The sequence below is a fragment of the Apium graveolens genome, chromosome 7 (genome assembly GCF_009905375.1).
Source record: "Apium graveolens cultivar Ventura chromosome 7, ASM990537v1, whole genome shotgun sequence".
Classification (NCBI taxonomy): domain Eukaryota; kingdom Viridiplantae; phylum Streptophyta; class Magnoliopsida; order Apiales; family Apiaceae; genus Apium; species Apium graveolens.
In genome coordinates, this window is record NC_133653.1 from 146,723,211 (window position 1) to 146,748,441 (window position 25,231).

The 25,231-nt window shown below is 38.3% G+C and overlaps 2 non-coding genes across 2 annotated transcripts; both read left to right on the forward strand.

Moving 5' to 3' along the window:
• The first annotated feature begins 4,641 nt into the window (after positions 1-4,641).
• Positions 4,642-4,748, forward strand: LOC141675935 (small nucleolar RNA R71). The gene has a single exon (XR_012556558.1). It is a non-coding gene; the product is annotated as a small nucleolar RNA R71 (small nucleolar RNA).
• Positions 4,749-24,897: 20,149 nt separating this feature from the next.
• On the forward strand, positions 24,898-25,004 carry LOC141675469 (small nucleolar RNA R71). The gene has a single exon (XR_012556120.1). It is a non-coding gene; the product is annotated as a small nucleolar RNA R71 (small nucleolar RNA).
• Positions 25,005-25,231: the final 227 nt, after the last annotated feature.

Genomic DNA, 25,231 nt, shown 5'->3' on the forward strand with positions numbered 1-25,231 from the left:
GCACTAACCAGTTCCCGGTTTGCCGTGTCCCCATAGTAATGCTTCAATCTCTGACCATTAACCTTGAATGCTTGGTCCGGATCATTCTCAAAAATCTCCACCGCTCCGTGTGGAAACACAGTTTTGACGATAAAAGGTCCAGACCACCTTGATTTCAACTTTCCAGGAAAAAGTCGGAGACGAGAATTAAATAAAAGAATTTGTTGCCCCGGCACAAATAACTTAAAAGATAGATTCTTGTCGTGCCACCTTTTTACTTTTTCCTTGTACATTTTGTTGTTCTCGTACGCTTGAAGTCGAAATTCATTAAGTTAATTAAACTGGAGCATTCGCTTCTTCCCAGGTGCATCTAGATCAAGGTTCAACTTCTTCAACGCCCAATAAGCCTTATGCTCAAGCTTCGCAGGTAAATGACATCTCTTACCATAAACAAGTTGAAACGGGGACATTCCAAGTGGAGTCTTGTATGCTGTTCTATAAGCCCAAACAGCTTCATCGAGCTTTAAAGACCAATCCTTCCTTGACGGACAAACAACTTTCTCTAGAATGCACTTGATCTCTCTATTAGACACTTCAGCTTGACCATTTGTTTGCGGATGATAGGCAGTAGCAACACGATGATTCACATTGTAGCGCTGCATCATAGAAGTGAACTTACGATTGTAGAAATGTGACCCTCATCACTTATGATTACCTGTGGCATTCCAAACCTTATGAATATCTGCTTATGGAGAAAACTCAACACTACCTTTGCATCATTCGTCGCTAGAGCCTTGACTTCTACCCATTTCGAGACATAATCTACCGCCGGCAAGATGTACTGATTATTGCAGGACGAGACAAATGGTCCCATTAAATCGATTCCCCAAACATCAAAGACCTCGACTTCAAGCATCACATTTAAAGGCATCTCATCCTTTCTAGTAAGATTCCCCACTCTTTGGCAATGATCACATCTTAAAATGAACTGATGCGCATCCTTAAATAATGTAGGCCAGAAAAAACCTGCTTGTAAAATACGAGCTGCCGTCTTTTCACCACCATAATGTCCACCATAAACTGTGGAATGGCAGACTCATAATATCCCCTCCGTCTCACAGAATGGGATACATCTCCTGATGATCTGGTCAGCTCCCTATCTAAACAAATATGGTTCTTCCCACATGTACCACTTCACCTCATACATAAACTTCTTCTTTTGAGCTGCATTCGTATTATGAGGCATTATATTGCTGACAAGATAGTTCACAATATCTGCGAACTATGGCTCTTCCTCCTGAACTGCGAACAACTGCTCATCCGGAAAAGATTTGTTGATCAATGTCTTATCCTGTAAAGTCGAACCGGCATTCTCCAATCTAGAGAGATGGTCAGCTACTTGATTCTCCATACCTTTACGATCCTTGATCTCTAACTCAAATTCCTGTAGCAAGAGCACCCGACGAATAAGTCTAGGCGTCGAATCCTTCTTTGAGACCAAGTAGCGAATGGCAGCATGATCAGTGAATACTGTCACCTTTATCCCAAGCAGATAAGATCAAAATTTTTTGAAACCAAAGACTATAGCCAAGAGCTCCTTCTTAGTAATGGTGTAGTTCATTTGAGCTCCATTAAGCGTCTTACTAGCATAGTAGATCACATGAAAAAGATTATTCTTGCGCTGCCCAAGAACTGCTCCCACTGCATAATCACTCGCATCACACATCATCTCAAAAGGTTCTGTCCAATCAGGTGTCGTAATAACTGGTGCAGTTATTAAACTCTTCTTGAGAGTCTCGAATGCCTCCAAACATTCATAATCAAATTTGAAAGGCACATCTTTCTCGAGAAAGTTGAACAACGGATTCCTTTCACAGAAATAGGTGGTGGAAGATTTTCAGTGACTCCCACCTTGGCTTTGTCCATCTTAAGACCCTTGCTAGAGACTTTATGCCCAAGAATAATGCCTTCACGCACCATAAAGTGACATTTTTCCAATTGAGCACCAAATTAGTTTCCACACACCTTTTGAGCACCGAACGAAGATTATTCAAACATTCATCATACGAATGTCCAAAGACGGAGAAGTCGTCCATGAACACTTCAACATTGTTTCCAATCATATCAGAGAATATAGCCATCATACATCTCTGAAAAGTGGCAGGTGCACCACATAAACCAAACGAAACTCTGCGAAAAGCAAACGTGCCGAATGGACAAATGAAGGTAGTCTTTTTTTTGATCTTCTGGTACAATGCAAATCTGATTATACCCCGAATAGCCATCCAGAAGATAATAATACTCGTGATCAGCCAACTTGTCAAGCATCTGCTCAATAAATGGAAGAGGGAAGTGATCCTTCCTCGTGGCTTTGTTCAACTTTCTGTAATCCATGCATACCCTCCATCCTATGACTGTTCGAGTGGGGATGAGCTCGTTCTTCTCATTTGCTACCACAGTTATACCTCCTTTCTTAGGTACACATTGCACGGGGCTCACCCAAGAACTGTCAGAAATAGGATATATGATTCCTGCATCTAGCCACTTCAGAATTTCTTTCTTCACCACTTCTTTCATGATAGAATTAAGTCTTCGCAGTTGCTCAACAGTCGGCTTACTACCTTTCCCTAGTAGAATTTTATGCATACAGTACGAAGGGCTGATGCCTTTTATATCTGTTATAGTCCATCCGATGGCCGATTTGAATTCTCTAAAAATCCTCAAGATCTTGTACTCCTCACTACCTGAAAGATCAGATGTAATAATAACAGGTAAAGTAGATGCATCACCTAAAAAAGCATACGTCAAGTGTTCAGGCAATGGTTTAAGCTCCAAAGTAGGTGCTTCCTCAATAGATGGTTTGAGCTTTCCCTCAACATTCTTGAGATCAGTAGTACCAAGAGATTCAAATCGCATGTCTAGCTTTCGCTTCCAAGGAGAAGCATTTATATATTGTAGTTGCTCATTGCCATCCTCATCTTCACTGTCAAAATCCCCCACTTAGCTTTCTCTAATGCATCAGACATCAGCACATGATCAAGTTCTGAAGTTACCGCAGAATCAATCAAATCCACCTTTAAGCACTCCTCATCTTCTGTAGGGAATTTCATCGTCTTGAATACATTGAATGTCACATCCTGATCCTGCACCCTCATAGTAAGTTCACCTTTCTGCATATCTATCAAGGTACGGCCTGTAGCCAAGAAAGGTCTTCCCAAGATTATGGGAATCTTCTTATCTTCCTCGACATCCAAAATGACAAAGTCTGCATGGAAGAAGAGCTTATCCACCTTTACTAACACGTCCTCCACGATGCCTGTGGGTATGTAATAAAATGATCAGCCAATTGTAAAGACATGTAAGTGGGCTTTGGATCAGGCAAATTCAACTTTTTGAAGATAGACAATGGCATTAGATTGATGTTTTCTCCCAAATCACACAGGCATTTGTTGAAAGACAACTTGCCAATGGTGCAAGGAATGGTGAAGCTACCTGGATCTTTAAGCTTTGGAGGTAATTTTTGTTGCAGCACAACACTGCACTCTTCCGTTAGAGCAACGGTATTAAGGTCATCCAGTTTTACATGAAAGAATACTCTTCAGGAATTTTGCATAACTAGGCATTTGCTCCAGAGCCTCAGCAAAAGGTATGTTGATGTGAAGTTTCTTGAAAACCTCCAGAAACTTACCGAACTGCTTATCCAATTTTTGTTGTTGCAATCTCTTAGGGAAATGTGGTGGAGGATAGAGCTGTTTCTCCCCTGTATTACCCTCAGGCAGAGTGTATTCAACAGTAGTCTTCCTTGGTTCCGCTGCTTTCTCATTTTGCTTCTCTTCTTCATCAACAACTTCAGCTTCTCCATCTTTCGCTTTTTCAGCATCAGTAACTTTTCCAGACCTTAAGGTGACAACCTTTACTTTCTCCTTAGCTTCCTTCCTGCCTGGAACTTTAGTATTGCTGGGAAGTGTGCCAGGTTGATGATTGAGCACATCATTGGCTAATTGACCAATTTGATTTTCCAAGGTCTTGATAGAAACAGCCTGACTTTTACACAACAGCTTGAGCTTCTCGAAATCAGTACTAGAAGGTAGAGCAACACCTCCTTGTTGAGGATATGATTGCCTTTGAGCGTAATGTTGTGGTTGCTGGAATCCAGGTGGATTAAACTGTTTACTTACAGGTTGCTGATATGGTTGCTGAACAACATTCAGATTATTACTTCAGCTGAAATTGGGATGATTCCTGTTGTTAGGATGATAAGTAGCTGGCATAGGCTGCTGCGGTCACTTATAATTGTTCACATACTGAATATATTCATTAATAAGAGAACACTGATTCGTAGCATGAGAACCTGCACAAAGCTCACAGACCATAGCTATCTGATTGACTCCATAGTTGGCTAAAGAATCAACCTTCAAAGACAGCGCTTGGAGCTGCGCTGCAATAGCTGTAGCTGCATCAGCTTCCAGAATACCTGCTACCTTCCCAGGCATCATCCTTTGAGTTAGGTTTTGATGCTCATTTGCAGCCATAGTTTCAATAAGATTATAAGCCTCAATATAGGTTTTGGCCCACAAGGCGCCTCCAGCTACTACATCGAGCATGGGCCGAGATCGGGGCCCCAAACCATTATAGAAACCAGTGATCACCATCCAGTCAGGCATACTATGATGTGGACACTTTCTCAACATCTCCTTGTAGCGCTCCCAAGCTTCGCACATAGATTCTGTTGGTTGCTGCACAAACTGAGTAAGAGCACTCCTCATAGCTGCAGTCTTCGCCATTGGATAGAACTTTACCAGAAACTTTTGCGCAAGATCTTGCCAAGTAGTGATGGACCCAACTGGCTCAGAATGTAAACAGTCCTTAGCTTTATCCCTTAGAGAGAATGGGAAAAGCCTCATCTTGATAGCGTCATTAGTCACACCATTATATTTGAAAGTACTACAGATCTCGACAAAATTCCTGATATGCATGTTGGGGTCTTCAGATGCAGCACCTCCGAAAGAAACAGAATTCTGCACCATCTGAATAGTGCCCGACTTGATTTCAAAAGTGTTAGCCTGAATAGCCGGATGAAAGATGCTTGACTGAATGTCATCAATTTTAGGCCGAGAAAAGTCCATAAGAGCTGGATCTGCTGTTGGAACTATACGATCCCCCCTGATTACTGGTTCTTTCTGCTCACTCTCTTTATCCGAATCTTCAAAATCTATCTTCTCCGGAATATCAAGAACTGAGTCTGTCTCCTCAGCCGCATCTAAAGTTCTCTTGCGAGTGCAAGAACGTGTTTGCATAAACGCTCGATAGAGTACCTGAAACACAATCAGAAACAATAAGTAACGTGTCTTAATCAATGAGTCCTAATGACCACTGATGGCAAGTACATAAACTAAACAAATACGCCGAGTCCCCGGTAGCGGCGCCAAAAACTTGTTAGGCGCAAAACATGCGCTAATAATTCACGCAAGTATACGTGTTCGCAAGTAATATAGAATAATTTCTAGTTCGTTCCCACAGAGACTCAGACTAATTATGTTCAATTAACACTTACTCACCAATGTATGATTACTTCTCAATGTCAAGACAATAACACTTAAATTTGATTAAGTAATTATTAACTACAATTAACTACGAGAATTAAACACTTAATTGGCACTTAAATTAACAATATTAAACACACATGATATCATAACTTCATTACTACTTCCTTTAATATTCATCATTATTACCCTTAGCATGAAACGGTGATGATACTAATCGAACAACACGAAACTGATAAAAGCCAACTTTCGTTGTACTAATACCATTCTATCAAACATCCACAATTAAGATAGAAGTTGAATAGGCATCAATTATGTTGAGACCCTATATGTCTACAGAATTTGACAACATAATGATTTAAGCACAAGTTATTCTTTATGATTACACAGGGAAAGTAAAACGGTTAGAGTTACCCACTAATCATGCATACACATACATGAACCTATGCTAGCATGGTAAGTTCTAAACCTCAAGATCCACCATCGATTCACAAGAGATCTATCTTATATGTTCGCGACGTATATAAGACGAATAAGCACAACCTATGCTAGATATCATACAACCATCACATACTAAGGTATTAAACAACTAACTAAAGAAATCCATAATAAATCCGTTACGACCCCATGATCACGATTAGCCCATGACAGAACTCATCGTCACCATGGGTTCATATGAAAACATGATGATAACACACAATATAAACTAATAAAAATACTTATTAAAACCAGAGTACGTCATCAGAGTAATAAGGTTTAGAGTAAAGAAAACTAGCATCCACTGATACAATGAATAAAAGAATCATAAGAAAACGTATGCTTTCTCTTCTTCGTTGCGATGTGCTAAAACGGTCTTCTTCCTTCTCTCCTTGCTCCTTGCTTGATACCACCCTGTTGTGAAACGTCTCTAAAAACTACTTATATAGAAGCCCAAAAGAACCAGCCGTCTCAGAAGTCCAACAGAATAAGGATTATAAAAAATCAGTATTTAAAATTCTCGACCCTGAGCGGCCGCCCAGCATTCCTGAGCGGGCGCCCAAGCTCCTGAGCGTCCGCCCAGCATTCCTGAGCGGGCGCCCAGCAGGCTACTGGAAAATTTCTCATTCTGCTCCCGATTTATGCTGCGTTCTGTTCCTAACTTCCCACAACCAATGCCAAGCACTTCCCTAGGCTTATTTCTGATGAATTCTTCCTACATACGCAAGTTATACCCTGAAATGAAAAAAAAACTATAAAAATGCATCAAATACACAAATTATCAGATTTCAAGACATCAATTCAAGCCATTATAAGACGTTCTAAGTGGTATAAAATGTCACTTATCACATATCTACAGCCAAACGTGGGTATAGCATACATCTGTCCTACCACCAGACAACTCAGAAATTTTTAGATCCTCAAACATTGTGTCATGATCAACAAGAAGCTTATCATGATCCTAGGAACTAGCTTAAAAGCTAAGAAAAACAAGAACAATGATGATATGGAAATGATAAAGCTATTGAGGAGATATCTGGAAAATGCAGAAGCCAACTTGCCCAAAACACAGTTCAACAAGGATGACTTGGATGATGATGAGCAGAAGAAGAATGATCAAAATCCTTCTAGCTCAAATCCTAGTCAGTCCATTAAGTCATCTGGGAGCAAGGGCGGAGAGAAGAAAAAGGAGGATGACAAGAAAGATGAAGAAAAGAAGAGAAGAGGTGAGAGGAAGAGTAGAAAGCCTCATGATGATTTAGAAACTCAAAGAACCCTAAAAATCCAAACACAATCAACTCAAACCTCAGCTCAACTTACAACATCAACTATCTCGAACATCAAACCTTCCCAAACATCCAAGCCAAAAGTTCTATACAAACAAATAACAAATTCCTTCCTAAAAATTCTAATCACCTCAAGCCAAAATAATCTCAAGAAAATGACAACCCTACCTTTAGCCAAACCTTCACTAAAATTCAAGCGCAAATCTGTTAGGAGAAAGCCTAAGAAAGTCAAGCCTGCAAAGAAAGTGGATGTCACTGAAAGGGCCATCTAGAAGTGTTTTAAAGAATCTGACTTTCTACCTCTAAATTGGTGCATCTCAGATGAAGACCATTTCCGACATCTAGCTGAGGAAATTGTTAGAGTCTGGATTGTATCCTTGAGAGAAGTTATAGTTTATTTTAAGGATGGTACATTCACTCTTCTAGACAAAAAGCTAATGGAATCTTTGGCTCCCACAAAGATCAATAGAGTGATAAGTTTGTTGAAAGGAAAGGATACTGTTACAAGGGCATGGAGATCATCTCTAGCTGAATGGTTGATTAAAAGAGAGAAAACAAAGAAAAGAGATAAGGCTGAAGCTGAAGAAAGAAGAAAGAGACATGATGAAGAGATAGACATGTACATAAAAAGATCAGAAGAGTTGAAAGCAAAAGGAATGAGCAAAATTTTTAAAGATGGGAGATTTCTAAACATCAGAGCTGGTGGATTCTCAAGATTCTACATAGCGGTTCTGGACCAAGGTTATTCTAAGGCAGCATGACAAAAACTTGTAGAAGCTCTAAGTGGAACACCTATCATAGAAGAACTTGAAATTCTTGACAAATTGAAGGATCAACTTAGAAAAGAAGCAGATGTGAAAACTGTCTTTACCTGAGTCCTGTAATCTTTGAACCTTGTAAATTTTGTGTTATACAAGTTGTAATTCTACCTAGCTCTATGTATTAATTTTACTCTCTATCATTTTAAACTTGGGGTTAGTCTTGTTAACAGGCATGAATTTGTGTTAAGCAATCTTCTCACAAATTGGGAGAGATTGTTGTAAAAGACATGCCTGTACTTTTACAAGACTAAGACATCTTGTCAACCCTAAGTAAGTTGTATTTTATCTTAATTTGTATTTTGTACTTACAACACTTAAAGTCTATAAAAATGCAAAGGAGCAGACTTGAGTCTTTTTCCTGAAACAGTATCAAGCCTAAGGATTCTATCTGGAAGAAGATCAAGAAGATCACGCCTCAGAAGAATTTTGAAGAAGCTTGAAGTTGAATAAATCTATTTGGAGAAAAATACTCTAAGTCAAGATCTCAACAAGTCACATATTTAATGTTATATAGAAGTCATTCGAGAACTCCAGAATGGCTTATCAAGAAGTCAGGATAGCTACTAGAGAACTCAGGAAGATATCGACAAGCCAAATTGAAGAACTGAAGATTGGAGATATCGACAAGTCATTCCTTCACTAGAGAACTCAAAATTATCGAAAAGTCTACATTCAGTAGAGAACTCTGAGTTATCGATAAGTCAAGTTCCACTAGAGAACTCAGAGATATCGATAAGTCAAAATTCACTATAGAACTCTGAGATATCGACAAGGTGAATTTGACTAAAGAACTCTGAAATATCGACAAGTCAAGTAGCCACTAGAGAACTAAGAGTTATCGATAAATCAAAGTGAAGATGTGAAGACTAGAGATCTCGACAAGCCTAAAATCTCTTATAGAGAACTGAAGACCTCTATAAGCCATACTAATCACAGAATACTGGAGAGCTCGATAAGTCAATATACTTATCGAGATGTCAAGTGTTTTATAAACCTAAACTGGAGATCTCGAGGTACAATCTCAAAGTACAAAATTGCAGATCAGTTGAATATCCAAGATAAACAATCAACAAACAATCAAACAGCTGGATTGACAAGTCTACAAAAAGCAGCTTGAAGAATGTGCAAGATCAATGGCAAATATTAACTGACAAAGGAAGATTAAAGTGAACACGGGATGCTAAAGATATGCTAAGCCAGAAATGGAAGATCTGCTTTTCTATAAATAGAAATGACAAGTGATAGATTAGAAAAGCTAATAGCATGTTTTATTATCCACTGTGTAAACCAACTGTTAACTAAGTTATAAAGTTAACACTGGTCCTTTAGTCAGTTGTAATAATTTAGATCAAATTTCTTATAACACTCTCAAGAAGAAGCTAAGCTCTTTATCAACAAAGAGACTAGAAATTTTGTAGCAAAACAATCTTAATTTTAATATAAAATTAAGTGAGTTTTGAAGATCTGTGTTCTTTATTTTTTTGCAAGTTTAATCTCTGCATGAACATATTTCACTCCAAGAATTAATTTACTTTGTTAAACCATAAACATTCAAGAAAAACTCAAAAACAATAAAACACATTCACCCCCCCCTCTGTGTGTTATTCATTTCCTAACACACATCAAATACATAAATGACTTGAGTACAAAACATTAATCCAAGCCTTTATAGAGCATTTTAAGTGAACATAAATACCACTTAACACACCCCCAAACTTGACCGATGCTTGTCCTCAAGCATGAACAGACTCAAAGAACAAGAAATAAAAATGCATGAATGCAAGCTACATGAATGCAATGATCCTCTCAGAATAACTAAACCAATCAACGAGCAACATTTCAACAAATGCAGTTATTTGCACAAAGATCAGTCAAACCCCACAAATCAACTTACAAGCCAGAAACGTGCATGTGTGCATTTGCTTAACAGATATACTGTCACAACTAGATCAATAATCATGACTCACTACTCACCAAGGCAATCACGAGGTTATAAATAGAATAAAGCTAAACTCAAAATGACTGCCAACACTTCAATTCTTATATCAGAGTTATTATATGGATTAACGCTTTTATTGATAACACATAAACAACACAAATATACTTATTTGATCGTGCAATGAGTGAGGACCACAAAAGACTTATACGATAATACCCATGTAACAAGCGTTAGGTTAGTGGATCCCAAACTATGAAAGCTTTAGGTCACTAGGCATAAAGTCCCCTAAGAACTTAATAACTCGAGTACTAAAGAGCCCACTCGTGATCAATTATGCAACAACATATTTTTTTTTCTTTTATTTTTATTTTTTTTCTCTTTCTTTTTTTACATGATTTCTAAGAGAGTGCGTTTCGCTCCATCTCGCTCAACCCTAGAATACTCATATAAAATGAGTCGGCTACTAGCCATTTGACACCTAGCCATAACAACTAGCAATGAAATCCAAAAAAATTTCTCTAATATTTAAATATCCATGTTATGTTACCATTAAGTGAATATCCTAAATTCTAAATATAAACACATCATTAAACCTCGACAAACAAATAAGACATGACCATGATCTAGCACTCAAGAAACCTAAAAGACTTAGTGAAATTTTTAATGCTTCTAGCATGCAAATCAACTCAATAGGATTTAACATCACTATATACAACATCACTACACTAGCATCAATATCACAAATCAATCGGTAAAATAAACTTAAGGGATCATATTATAATGCAAATGAATGAAACTATATGCAACATACTAACATGCAAAATAATAAAAAAAACAAAAAAAAACTACTCATGGCAAATATACAACTATACAAACTAAACTATCATGAATATGCAAATTATATGAGATTCACACAAATATATATTCCTTAACTATCACCCCCAAACTTAAAATTTTAGTGAAGGTAATAGTAAGGAATCAGGCACACCTACTCAGAATCAGGGTCATCACCCTCAACGGGTGGAGTGTCAGGAGTGTCTAGAGGTGAGTACAATGAGTCCTCACCGAATACTGGCCACTGGATGTCAACTCTTGTGGCTCTAAATGCAGTCCCCAATGCCTGGGTAAGGTCTTGTGTAAACTGACTATGAATGTCAAGCATCGCATCCATCCTCCTCATCAAGCGCCTATACTACGCTGAACTCAACCAACACCGCCCTCAATATCCTGCTGCTGCTGTTGCTGAGAAGAACTAGGCTCACCCTTCTGCGCTCTCCAAGCTACTCTACTAGCCTGAGCAGAACCACCAACATAAGTCTGATCCGCTGGCCGTCCACCCGGCAAGTGCTCATATGAATAATCGAGCCCCTTCTCATCCGCCTTTCCACTGTACCACTCTTGTATCACAGCTATAGTCGAACTATCAATCGGGGCACTAGGCATCTGCAGCTGCTCGTGTGCTGGTCAATGAACCCCAACTGCCACACACAACTTCGTCACAATCGACGCATACAGAATAGCACCCCTAGTGCTCCCTCGCAGAAACCTCAAAATCCCCTGATAAATACCCTGCAAAATACCCCACAACAGCTTCACCCGGTCCACCGTAACATTATGCACATGGGATTAAGGCATAATATTAACACAAATAAATGAGTTCCATGCACAGGCATACCTGTTCATATACGACAGGGAAAGTGGAATACTCGTTCATGCCCCTATTGAACTTCCAGTGAGTCTCAGGCACACACAATGTAGAAATAATTAAATCCCCCATTTTAGCATTCCAATCCTCCTGCTCCGGCCTCCTCTCGGTCTGATCGATCACCCTACGAATAGCCTCAGCACTGTAGTCCACCGTCAACCCCCTCACCTTAGTAAAACCATTCTTTTCCGCCTTCGCATTCGTGTAAAACTCGCTAACCACACTCATAGGCACCACATCTGGTGCCTCATAAAAAGCAATTCACCCCATCTCTACAATCATCTCCAACAACTTACCATCCCTCCCCGAGAGATGAAAACCTCGCTCCTTGGCTATGGGCTTCGAAAGCAGCCTCGTATACTCCGCCTCAGCCTCCGGAGTTGAAAACCTAGGCCTCACTCCCCCAACACTTGAAGAATCGGTGATATTACTAACTTGGGTTCGTTGTCTTTTGGGTTCTATTGGAAGTGAGTAAGAGAGAATAAGAGATGTGTATAACAGAGATTTGTGTTTTGAGAATTTGAGAAGTGGTGGAGAAGTTTGTGTGTAAGTGTGTGTATATATAGGATTTTGAGAATATAATTAGTTTAGGAAAAGAAGTGGGAATTGATTATGGGAATAATAGGAGTAATGGGGTTGATTGAAATTGATTTGGAGAGGGAAATATAGAAGTCGGAGAGCAAAATTCAGTTGGGAATTGATTTGGTGTTTAAATTCCCATTTTTATGACCTTTTTTTCAGGTCCAGGAAGCCAGCGCGGCCGCCCTGCCTGGCAGCGCGGGCGCGCCGTGCTACTAGAAAACCAGTGCGGCCGCCCCACATGCCAGCGCGGGCGCGCCATGCTACTGGAGTTTCAGCACGGCCGCCTCGCTTCTCAGCGCGGGCGTGCCGTGCTCTTGTAGTTGGCATTGATTTTTTTTTTCTTTTTCTGATTTTTTATGGTTTTTTCCTTGTTTTTTCTTCTTCCTCTATCTTCTAATGTACAACAAACTTGGGTTGCCTCCCAAGAAGCGCTTAGTTTACGTCGTTAAGTTGACGTAGAAACTCGAGATCAAGTTGACAATAAAACGACACTAACCACCTCGCGGTTTGCCATATCTCCATAGTAATGCTTCAACCTCTGTCCATTCACCTTGAACGCTTGGCCCAGATCATTCTTAAAAATCTCCACTGCTCTATATGGAAACACAATTTTGTTAACAAACAGCCCTGACCACCTCGATTTCAACTTTTCAGGAAAAAGACGGAGACGAGAGTTAAAGAAAAGAACTTGTTACCCCGGCACAAATGATTTGAGCACTAGACCCCTATCGTGCCACCTTTTGACTTTCTCCTTATACATTTTGTTGATCTCATACGCTTGAAGCCGAAACTCATCGAGTTCGTTTAGTTGAAGCATCCTTTTCTTACCAGCTGCATTCATATCAAGGTTCAACTTCTTCAAAGCCCAATACGCTTTATGCTTGAGCTCCACATGCAAATGACAACCCTTACCATAAACCAACTGAAATGGCGACATGCCTAGTGGAGTCTTGTATGCTGTTCTATATACCCACACAGCTTCATCCAGCTTCAAAGACTAATCCTTCCTTGATCGACATATAACTTTCTCTAGAATACACTTGATCTCTCTGTTAGATACCTCAGCTTGACCATTTGTTTGAGGATGGTAGGCTGTAGCAATGCGATGATTCACATTGTAACGCTGCATCATAGAAGCGAACTTGCGATTGCAGAAATGCGATTCCTCATCACTGATTATGACTCTTGGAGTCCCAAACCTTGTGAATATCTGCTTATGAAGAAAATTAAGCACTACCTTCGCATCATTTTTCGGCAAAGCCTTGACTTTAACCCATTTTAAGACATAATCAACCGCCAACAAGATATACTGATTATTGCAAGATGAGACAAATGGCCCCATGAAGTCGATTCCCCAAACATCAAAGACCTCAACCTCGAGAAGCACATTAAGAGGCATTTCATCCCTCTTGGACATATTACCAACACATTGGCAGCGATCATACTTCAAAACAAACTGACGCGCATCCTTAAACAATGTAGGCCAAAAGAATCCCGCTTGAAGGATACGAGCTGCTGTCTTCTCTCCACCATAGTGGCCTCCATAAACAGTCGCATGACAGTCTCGCAAGATCCCCTCCCTTTCTCTGTACGGAATACATCTCCTAATGATTGTTGGATTTTAATCACAGCGGAGGCATGACAAAACACTTTTACACATACAAAATCCAAATAAAAGCATATAAATCGTGGTAAAAACGTAGGGATCGATTACTAACCTTTAATATGCCATCCAATAGCAACGTTCGGAGATCTTTAGCAGCTGCTCCTCAAACGTGAAGCACTCCACCGGTATCCACCAAGAAAACGACGTTAAGGAGGAGGAGGAGGTGAAGAGAATTTGGTTTTCTAAAACTTTTGGGTTTTTGGATTCGAATGAAAATAGGGTCTATAATAGTATATTTATAGGCAAAATTTTCAGCTGAAATTTTCCCATAAATAATATTATTATTATCCCATTTATTATTCTCATTAATAATTAAAACACCTTTTAATTATTAATCCTTTTTCTAAATACTTTAGAATTCTCTCTCTTGATTTAATTTCCAAAAATTAAATCCTTAATTAATAATATTAAGAACTTTTCTTAATTAATTTATAATCAATTAAATCTCATTTAATCAATTATTAAATTTGCCAATTAATTATTTATTTCATAAATAAATAATTATTAGTCATTATTAATTAATTCCTCCACCATTAAATCATTCTCTTTTTATGGTGTGACCCTGTAGGTTCAATATTAAGCCGGTAGTAGAAATAAATAATAATAAAACTATTTTATCATTATTTATATAAATTCTCCAATTTATTAAATATGATTAATTAATTAATCACATTTATTCTACATCGTGAGGGATACTTCTCTACATATCGCGACTATCCGGATAATATGAATTCACTGCTTAGAATACCAAGAACCTATTCAGTGAGTAGTTACCGTACAATAAACTCCTTCTACCCTCCAAGGTCCCCATTAAATACAAGGCATAGATCTTGTGTCAAGCCTATCTAATTTAATCACTTGCTTACCATTTACTATGCGTAGTTCTATGCAAATTAGAAACTCCTTTCTAATTTCATTCACTCTGGCCAGAGATTCCTGAACTAGCATAAGTGGGTCAGCCTTGAACATTCGCTTCCTTCACTGGAAGGGGTAGATCATTTATTGATCATACACTATTTTCGTGTACAAATTCCTATACCCAGTAGAGCCCTAATAATTATCCCTGGAGACTAAGAACTAAACCAAAGCATAGTTCAGTGTACACAAGATGACTATGATGACCTCAAGTCTAAGGATACTTGTACAACTATCACTATGTGAACAACTGCTGACACGTGAGTGAACTCCATCAGTTGTTCAGCTGTGCGCGTCATGTTCAGTGAACTTATTCTATAATAAGCACTTACATACTAGCTATAGTGTCACCACACAAATGTCTATGAGAACAGACATCCTTCATAATGAAGCAAGCATAGTATGTACCGATCTCTGCGGATTATTAATTACCAGTTAGTAATCCTACGACCAGGAACTATTTAAGTTTAGAGTTATCATCTTTTAGGTCTCACTATTATGATCTCATCATAATCCATAAAAAGCTTTACTCTAAACTATGGTATATCTTATTTAAACACTTAAATAGATAAAGCCCGTAATAAAAACAAAACAAGTCTTTTATTAATATCAATGGAATCAAAACAGATTACATAAAAGGTTATTCCTAAATCCTAATACCTGATTGGACTTAGGACATATTCCTTTTAATCTCCCACTTGTACTAAAGCCAATCACTCCGGTATCTAATACCCATCTTGTCTTTATGACGATCAAAGTGACTTTCAGAAAGTAGCTTTGTGAGTGGGTCTGCTATGTTGTTATGTGTGTCAACTCTATTTCAATACAATACAAGAAATGTTACCGCGCTCCCACTAACCCTTTTGTAGACGCATGGTTCATCTTCGTTTTTGATAAAATCAAACTCTTTGATTGTCTCATCAAAATGAATGTTCCATCTTTCGAGAAGCTTGCTTTAAACCACATATGGTTCGCAGCAGCTTACACACTAGGTTTTCATTTCTCTTGGAAAGAAAACCATCTGGCTATTTGCCAGATCTCATAGTCGTAGTAAGCAGCAATCGCAAGCAAAATCCGAACTGATTATAACAGGGCTACAGGTAAAAGGTTTCATCAAAGTCAATACATTGCCTTTGTTTGAATTCTTATGCCACAAGCCTGGCCTTAAAGGCCTCCACCTGGCCATCTGCTCTAATCATTCTTTTGTATACCGTATACATAGATTCCATTCCGGATTTCATGGCACTTTGCCATTTCTCTGAGTCAACACTACTCATAGCCTCATTATAGGTCAAGGGTCGTCATCATCAATGATCGACAACTCATTGTCATTCTCAATGACAAGGCCATATTACCTCTTAGGTTGGTGAGACACTCTCCCTGACCTATGAATGGGCTGTTCCATAAAAGGTTGTTCAGTCAGAACAGGTGTTTCCACTTGATCCGTAGTAGTTTGTGCTTCTTGAACTTCATCGAGTTCAATTTTACTCCCACTGTTTCCTTCAAGGATAAACTCCTTTTCCAAGAAGGTAGCATGTCTGGAGACAAACACCCGATGAACGGTGTAAAAGTAATACCCTAAAGTCTCTTTAGGATATCCCACAAAACTATATTTTACGGATCGATATTCCAGCTTATCTGGGTCAACTTACTTGACATAAGCTGGACATGCCCAAATCTTAACGTGTTTAAGACTCGGTTTCCTTTCTTTCCATATCTCATACGGAGTTTGAGGAACAGATTTGGAAGGCACCTTTTTCAGTAAATATGCTGAGGTTTCCAATGCATAACCCCATAGGAATACTGGAAGATTTGCATAGCTCATCATGGACCGAACTATGTCTAACAAAGTTCGATTTCTCCTTTCAGATACCAATCCGGAGGCGTCCACTGAGAGACTATACCATTTACTTTGAGATAATCTAGAAACACTCCATTCAAGTATTCATCACCTCGATCTAATCAAAGAATTATAATACTATGTTTGGTTTGTTTCTCCACTTCATACTTATACTCTTTGAACTTTTCAAAGGCTTCAGACTTGTGTTTCATCAAACACATATCCGAATCTAGATCTATCATCTATGAAAGTAATAAAGTATGAAAATCCACCCATGGCTTGCGTAGACATTGGTCCACATACATCTGTGTGTACCATTCCTAGCAAATTTGCAGTCCTCTCTCCATGTCTACTAAATGGAGACTGCATTGCCACTATAAAATGAGATTTTCATCATCCCTTTTCTTTTATTAGTTTGTTCAATCTGAAATAAATTATGTCACATACATACAGACCATTATTTAAAGTACCACGTCCATAAAGAATATTATCTCTAAGAATAGAACATTCATTATTCTCAATAATAAATGAAAATCCAGCCAAGTCTAATATGGGAATAGAATAATATTCCTCACAATCGAGGGAACAAAATAACAATTATTTCAAACAATAGTCTTGCCCGTAGGCCTATGTAAATGAAATGATTCTACATCTACAGCAGCAACTCTTGCTCCATTTCCATCAGTAGAATCACCTCCTCTTCCTCAAGAGTCCTACTTCTCCTTGGTCCCTGCAACAAATTGCAGATATGAGAACCATAGGCGGTATCTAATACCCAAGTAGAAATTTGATTTAATGACATATTCACTTCTATCATGAACATACCTGAATCAGAAGCGGTAGTCTCACTACCCTTCTTCTTCTTCAATTCTGCAAGGTAAACCTTGCAGTTCCTCTTCCAGTGCCCCACCTTGTTACAGTGAAAGCAAACAACTTTGCTCTTGGGGTCTTCAGCTTTTGGTGGAACCGACATTTTCTCACCTACTTTCTTCTTCTTGGAAGAGTTCCTCTTCCTTTTCTTAGAATTGGAACCTTCACCAATTAGAAGAACAAAACTCTTCTTAGGGGAAAATTCGATTCCGCAGTCTTCAATATGTTGTGGAGTTCAGGCAGGCTGACATCCAACTTATTCATGTGAAAGTTCACAACAAACTGTGAGAACGAACTCGGAAGCGATTGCAAGACCAAGTCTTGGCTCAGCTCCCCATCCATGGCAAAACCAAGTTGTCCAAGACGTTCAATCAAATTGATCATCTTAAGTACATGGTCATTCACAGATGATCCCTCAGACATCCTACAACCGAACAACTCCTTCGATATCTCATATCGAGCTGTCCTCCCTGCCACATCATACAACTCTTGTAGATGCATTAGGATAGTGTGAGCATCCATATGCTCATGTTGCTTCTATAGCTCAATGTTCATGGAAGCTAGCATGATGCATTGAGCAACATTTGCATCATCTATCCACTTACGATACACAACATGTTCATCATTATGTGCATCACTAGCAGGTTCAGTAGGCTTAGGTGAGTCAATCACGTATTCTATCTTCTCAATCCTGAGAACAATTCTCAAGTTTCGAAGCCAGTCAGCATAATTAGGACCAGTCAATTTGTGAGCATCCAGTATGCTCCTTAGTGATAGTGCAGAAGACATAATGTATATTGTAAATCTGTAAATGATATACACATAACAACACTTAGCAAATATTCGATTTCATTTTAAAAACACTATATGAATCAGGTCTTTATTCATAAGTGGCTCCCACTAGTTTATCTAATTTATTCAACCCCCTACGTGAAAAAATTAAGCATTCATAATGCTAGTGGGAATAGGGATCCTACATTCCATTACGCAACCCCGGCTGTGGCATGAAACACCATGTAATTTTCAATAGGCAGACAACTCTTGTCAATTACATCTAATGTTATTCCCTAATCAAACTTTAGCCTTTTGAATAATTGAGTCTCGGCTGTGGCACGACAAACTCAATATTCTAAGTCAAGTCTAACCCAACATTCCGTACAATTGAATCAGTCTCCAAAGGCCCATGGCTGTGGCACGTAACGACCTTTAGATTCTTATTCAATGTACACATCTCTATGTAATAGACAAGTATTTCTTATTTCGAAATCAAAGCCCTCGGCTGTGGCACGAAACGACAATGATTCAAAAATAAGAACTACTTTTCTATCATGTTGGAAGGCTATGACCGACACAAGCCCGTTGTATCATTGGTCAATTAATACTAAATATTATTTAATTTTAGAGGGATTATATTACGTTACAATCATAATCATATTATAAAGAGATTCTTCCTTTTAAATTAAATATTTCAAATCAATAATCAATAATCAGATGATTCCCAGATCGGGTGGAGCATTGTCAAGAGGCGTCACTTAATAACCCTTTCTTACAGATAGAAATCTGTTGTTGACAGAATCATCCTTTCTCTCATATCGAAAATTCATATTCAATTACGTGTTTCACAAACAAAAGAATCTCATGATTGTATTCATAATATTGTTATTAAGGTTATATACATACAATTATTTAATTACATATATACAATTCATATATATATACATACATACAATTCATATATATATATACATACATACAATTCATATATATATAATTATTTAATTATGAATTTAATTGTAAGAACTTCAAAAATTCATAATAAAAAATCTATACATCATAAAATTATGAAAAAAATACCCAGACGATCTACAGCACTTGTAGAACCCAGATCAACATTCAAAATTATTCTGAGAAACGATTTCTTATTAGACAAAATTAATCCATGATATAACTTGTAAAAATCATAATTAATTCATACAAGCACATAAAATTCTGAAATTTTTACCACAGATCTATATGCATACAACCTATGCTCTGATACCAATGTTGGATTTTAATCGCAGCGGAGGCATGGCAAAACACTTTTACACATACAAAATCCAAATAAAAGCATATAAATCGTGGTAAAAACGTAGGGATCGATTACTAACCTTTAATATGCGATCCAATAGCAACGTTCGGAGATCCTTAGCAGCTGCTCCTCAAACGTGAAGCACTCCACCGGTATCCACCAAGAAAACGACGTTAAGGAGGAGGAGGAGGTGGAGAGAATTTGGTTTTCTAAAACTTTTGGGTTTTTGGGTTCGAATGAAAATAGGGTCTATAATAGTATATTTATAGGCAAAATTTTCAGCTGAAATTTTCCATTAAATAATATTATTATTATCCCATTTATTATTCTCATTAATAATTAAAACACCTTTTAATTATTAATCCTTTTTCTAAACACTTTAGAAATAATTCTCTCTCTTGATTTAATTTCCAAAAATTATATCCTTAATTAATAATATTAAGAACTTTTCTTAATTAATTTATAATCAATTAAATCTCATTTAATCAATTATTAAATTTGCCAATTAATTATTTATTTTATTTCACAAATAAATAATTATTAGCCATTATTAATTAATTCCTCCACCATTAAATCATTCTTTTTTATGGTGTGACCCTGTAGGTTCAATATTAAGCCGGTAGTAGAAATAAATAATAATAAAACTATTTTATCATTATTTATATAAATTCTCTAATTTATTAAATATGATTAATTAGTTAATCACATTTATTCTACTTCGTGAGGGGTACTTCTCAGCATATCGCGACTATCCGGATAATATGAATTCACTGCTTAGAATACCAAGAACCTATTCAGTGAATAGTTACCGTACAATAAACTCCTTCTACCCTACAATGTCCCGATTAAATACAAGGCATGGATCTCGTGTCAAGCCTATCTAATTTAATCACTTGCTTACCATTTACTATGCGTAGTTCTATGCAAATTAGAAACTCCTTTCTAATTTCATTCACTCTGGCCAGAGATTCCTGAACTAGCATAAGTGGATCAGCCTTGAACATTCGCTTCCTTCACTGGAAGGGGTAGATCCTTTATTGATCATACACTATCTTCGTGTACAAATTCCTATACCCAGTAGAGCCCTAATAATTGTCCCTGGAGACTAAGAACTAAACCAAATCATAGTTCAGTGTACACAAGATGACTATGATGACCTCAAGTCTAAGGATACTTGTACAACTATCACTATGTGAACAACTGCTGATACGTGAGTGAACTCCATCAGTTGTTCAGCTGTGCGAGTCATGTTCAGTGAACTTATTCTATAATAAGCACCTACATACTAGCTATAGTGTCACCACACAAATGTCTATGAGAACAGATATCCTTCATAATGAAGCAAGCATAGTATGTACCGATCTCTGCGGATTATTAATTACAAGTTAGTAATCCTACGACCAGGAACTATTTAAGTTTAGAGTTATCATCTTTTAGGTCTCACTATTATGATCTCATCATAATCCATAAAAAACTTTACTCTAAACTATGGTATATCTTATTTAAACACTTAAATAGATAAAGCCCGTAATAAAAACAAAACAAGTCTTTTATTAATATCAATGGAATCAAAACAGATTACATAAAAGGTTATTCCTAAATCCTAATACCTGATTGGACTTAGGACATATTCCTTTCAATGATTTGGTTAGCTCCTTGCCTAAACAGAAATGGCTCATCCTACATGTACCACTTCACCTCATGAAGAAACTTCTTCCTTTGAGCAGAACACAAGTCTGGAGGAATAATGTTGCTCACAAGGTAGTTCACAATGTCTGCGAACCACGGTTCTTCCTCTTGCACCCCCAAACAGCTGCTCATTGGGAAAAGACTCATTAATCATTATCTTATCCTGTGAAGTTGCAATTGGATCTTCTAAACGAGAGAGATGATCAGCGACTTGCTTTTCAGTACATTTCCTGTCCTTGATCTCCAATTCAAACTCCTGAATTAAAAGAACCCATCGAATTAATCTAGGCTTCGAGTCCTTCTTCGAGACGAGATAGCCAATCGCAGCGTGATCAGTGAAAACTGTCACCTTCGTCCCAAGCAAAAAGATTGAAACTTTTCAAAACCGTAGAAAATAGCCAAAAGCACTTTTTCAGTAGTAGTATATTTCAGTTGAGCACCATTTAGGGTCTTACTAGCATAGTAGACCACATAAAATATGTTGTTCTTTCTCTGTCGAAGAACTGCTCCAACTGCATAGTCACTTGCATCGCACATCAACTCAAAAGGTTCATTCCAATCAGGTTCAGTTATGACCGGTGCCGTGATCAAACTCTTCTTTAAGCTCTCAAAAACAGCTAGACACTCGTCATCAAACTTGAACGAAACATCTTTCTCTAGAATATTGCACAAGGGTTTAGAGATTTTAGAGAAGTCCTTGATGAAATGCCTATAGAAGCATGCATGACTAAGAAAGCTGCGGACTCCCTTAACAGAAATTGGCGGAGGAAGATTTTCAATCACCCCCACCTTGGCTTTGTCCACCTAAAGACCCTTACTAGAGACCTTGTTCCAAAGAATGATGCCCTGTTGCACCATATAATAATATTTCTCCCAGTTGAGAACCAGATTGGTCTCAACACATCTTTTAAGAACGATGCTAAGATTTTGCAAGCACTCGTTGAAAGAATCACCGAACACAGAGAAATCATCCATAAACACCTCCACATTCTGACCAATCATGTCAGAGAAAATGGCCATCATACATCTCTGAAACGTGGCAGGTGCACCACACAACCCAAAAGAAACTCTTTTGTAAAAAAAAGTACCAAACGGACAAGTGAAGGTAGTCTTTTCCTGATCCTCTGGAGCGATGCAAATCTGATTATAACCCGAATAGCCATCCAAAAGACAATAGTACTCATGCCCAACCAACCTGTCAAGCATCTGATCAATAAAAGAAAGAGGAAAGTGATCCTTCCTTGTAGCTTTGTTCAGCTTCCTGTAATCCATGCAAACTCTCCACCCCGTGACTGTTCGAGTAGGAATAATCTCATTCTTCTCATTAGCAACAACTGTGATGCAACCTTTTTTCGGCATACACTGAACTGGGCTCACCCAAGAACTATCAGAAATGGGATACATGATCTCTGCATCTAGCCACTTGAGAATTTCCTTCTTCACAACCTCTTTCATGATCAGATTAAGCCTTCTCTGTTGCTCAATAGTTGGCTTACTTCCTTCCTCTACCAGAATTTTATACATGCAATAAGAAGGGATGATTCCCATGATATCTGCTATAGTCCAACCAATTGTCGATTTGAATTCTCTCAGAATTCTTAAGAGATTTTCCTCATCACTACCTGAAAGGTCAGATGCAATAATAACAGGAAAAAAAGATGCATCACCTAAAAATGCGTACCTTGAATATTCACGTAATGGTTTAAACTCGAGTGTAGGAGCTTCCTCAATAGATGGCTTGTGGCGCTTTGGAGACTTGTTCATCTCCTCCAATCCAAGAGATTCATAAGGAATATCTAGCCTTCGCTTCCAAGAAGAAGCATTCAAATACTGCAACTGCTCATCACCTTCGTCGTCTTTACTATCTAAATTCCCCAACAAGGCTTTCTCTAAGGCATCAGACCTTAGCATTTGATCAAGTTCTGAAATATCCACAGAATCGACCAACTGCACTTTTAAGCATTTCTCATTATCAGTAGGGAATTTCATGGCATTAAACACATTAAAAGTCACATCTTGATCCAGTACTCGCATAGTGAGCTCACCCTTCTGCACATCAATCAAGGTTCGGCCCGTAGCCAAGAAAGGTCATCCCAAAATTATGGGAATCTTCTTATCCTCCTCGAAATCAAGAATTACAAAGTCTGCAGGAAAGATGAGTTTTTCCACCTTGACCAAGACATCCTCCACAATGCCATGTGGATTTGTAAAAGAGCGATCAGCCAACTGCAAAGTCATATAGGTAGACTTTGGATCAGGTAAGTCTAACTTCTTGAAGATAGACCAGGGCATCAAATTGATGCTAGCCCCCAAGTCACATAAGCACTTGTCAAATGACATTTTTCCGATGGTGCAAGGAATAGTGAAGCTTCAGAGGCAACTTCTGTTACAGCATAACATTGTATTCCTCTGTGAGAGCAACTGTCTCTATTTCATCAAGCTTCACTTTTTGAGAGAGAATACCTTTCATAAACTTCGCATAACTAGGCATTTGTTCAAGAACTTCCGCGAAAGGTATGTTGATATGAAGTTTCTTGAACACCTCCAGAAACTTCTCAAACTGCTTATCCAACTTTTTCTTCTACAACCTCTTAGGAAAATGAGGTGGAGGATAAATATGTTTCTCCCCTGTATTACCCTCAAGAGGAGTTTATTCCACAGTAGTCTTCCTTGGTTCCAATTCTACTTCCTTCTGCACTTCTTTCTCAGCCACAACTTCATCTTCCGAAGCTTGAGATTTTTTGGGATTTGCAACCTTCCCAGACCTCAATGTAATTGCCTTAATCTGCTCTTTTGCTTCCTTCTTGCCTGGAACTTCCGTGTCAGTAGGTAGTGTACCAGGTTGATGATTCAGTAAGGCATTAACAATCTGACCAATTTGATTCTCCAAGGTCTTGATAGATACCGCTTGCCTCTTGCACATGAGCCTCAACTCCTCCAATTCAGATTTTTCATTAGATTGCTGCAGCTGGAGTTGTTGTCTTGGTGCATATTACGGTTGCTGAAAACCAGGGGGTTATATTACTTTGCAGCATACTGCTGATAAGGCTGTTGCACCACATTCTGAGTATTGCTCCAGCTGAAGTTAGGATGATTGCGGTTGTTGGGATGATAGGTGGCTGGAACTGGTTGCTGCGACCTCTGAAAGTTGCTCATGAAATGAGCTGATTCACTAGAAATAGTACGCTGCTCCATCTCATGCGCACCAGCACAAAGCTCACAGACACTAGTAATTTGATTAACTCCATAATTAGCCAAATAATCCACCTTCATCGTCAAAGCCTTAAGCTGAGCAGCTATCATAGTAGCTGCATCTACTTCCAGAATTCCTGCTACCTTGCCCTGAGGTAGCCTCTGAGTTGGGTTCTGGTATTCATTAACAACCATCAGTTCAATTAACTCATATGCTTCATCGTAGCTCTTAGCCCATAAGGTTCCACCTGATGCTGCATCAAGCATGGGTCTAGAAGTTACACCCAACCCATTGTAAAAGCTATTAATGATCATCCAGTCAGGCATCCCATGGCGAGGACACTTTCAAAGCATCTCCTTATATCACTTCCAAGCCTCACACAAAGACTCTCCAGACTGTTGCACAAATTGAGTAAGAGCATTCCTGATTGCAGCAGTCTTATCCATAGAAAAGAACTTAGTTAGGAACTTTTGAGAAAGATCTTCCCATTTAGTGATGGAGCCTGGTGATAGAGAATGCAACCAACACTTAGCTTTATCCCGCAGAGAGAATGGGAAAAGCCTTAGCTTTATAGCATCTTCAGACAAATTGTTGAATTTGAAAGTGTCACAGATCTCGATGAAATCTCTAATATGCATGTTGGGGTCTTCTGTCGGAG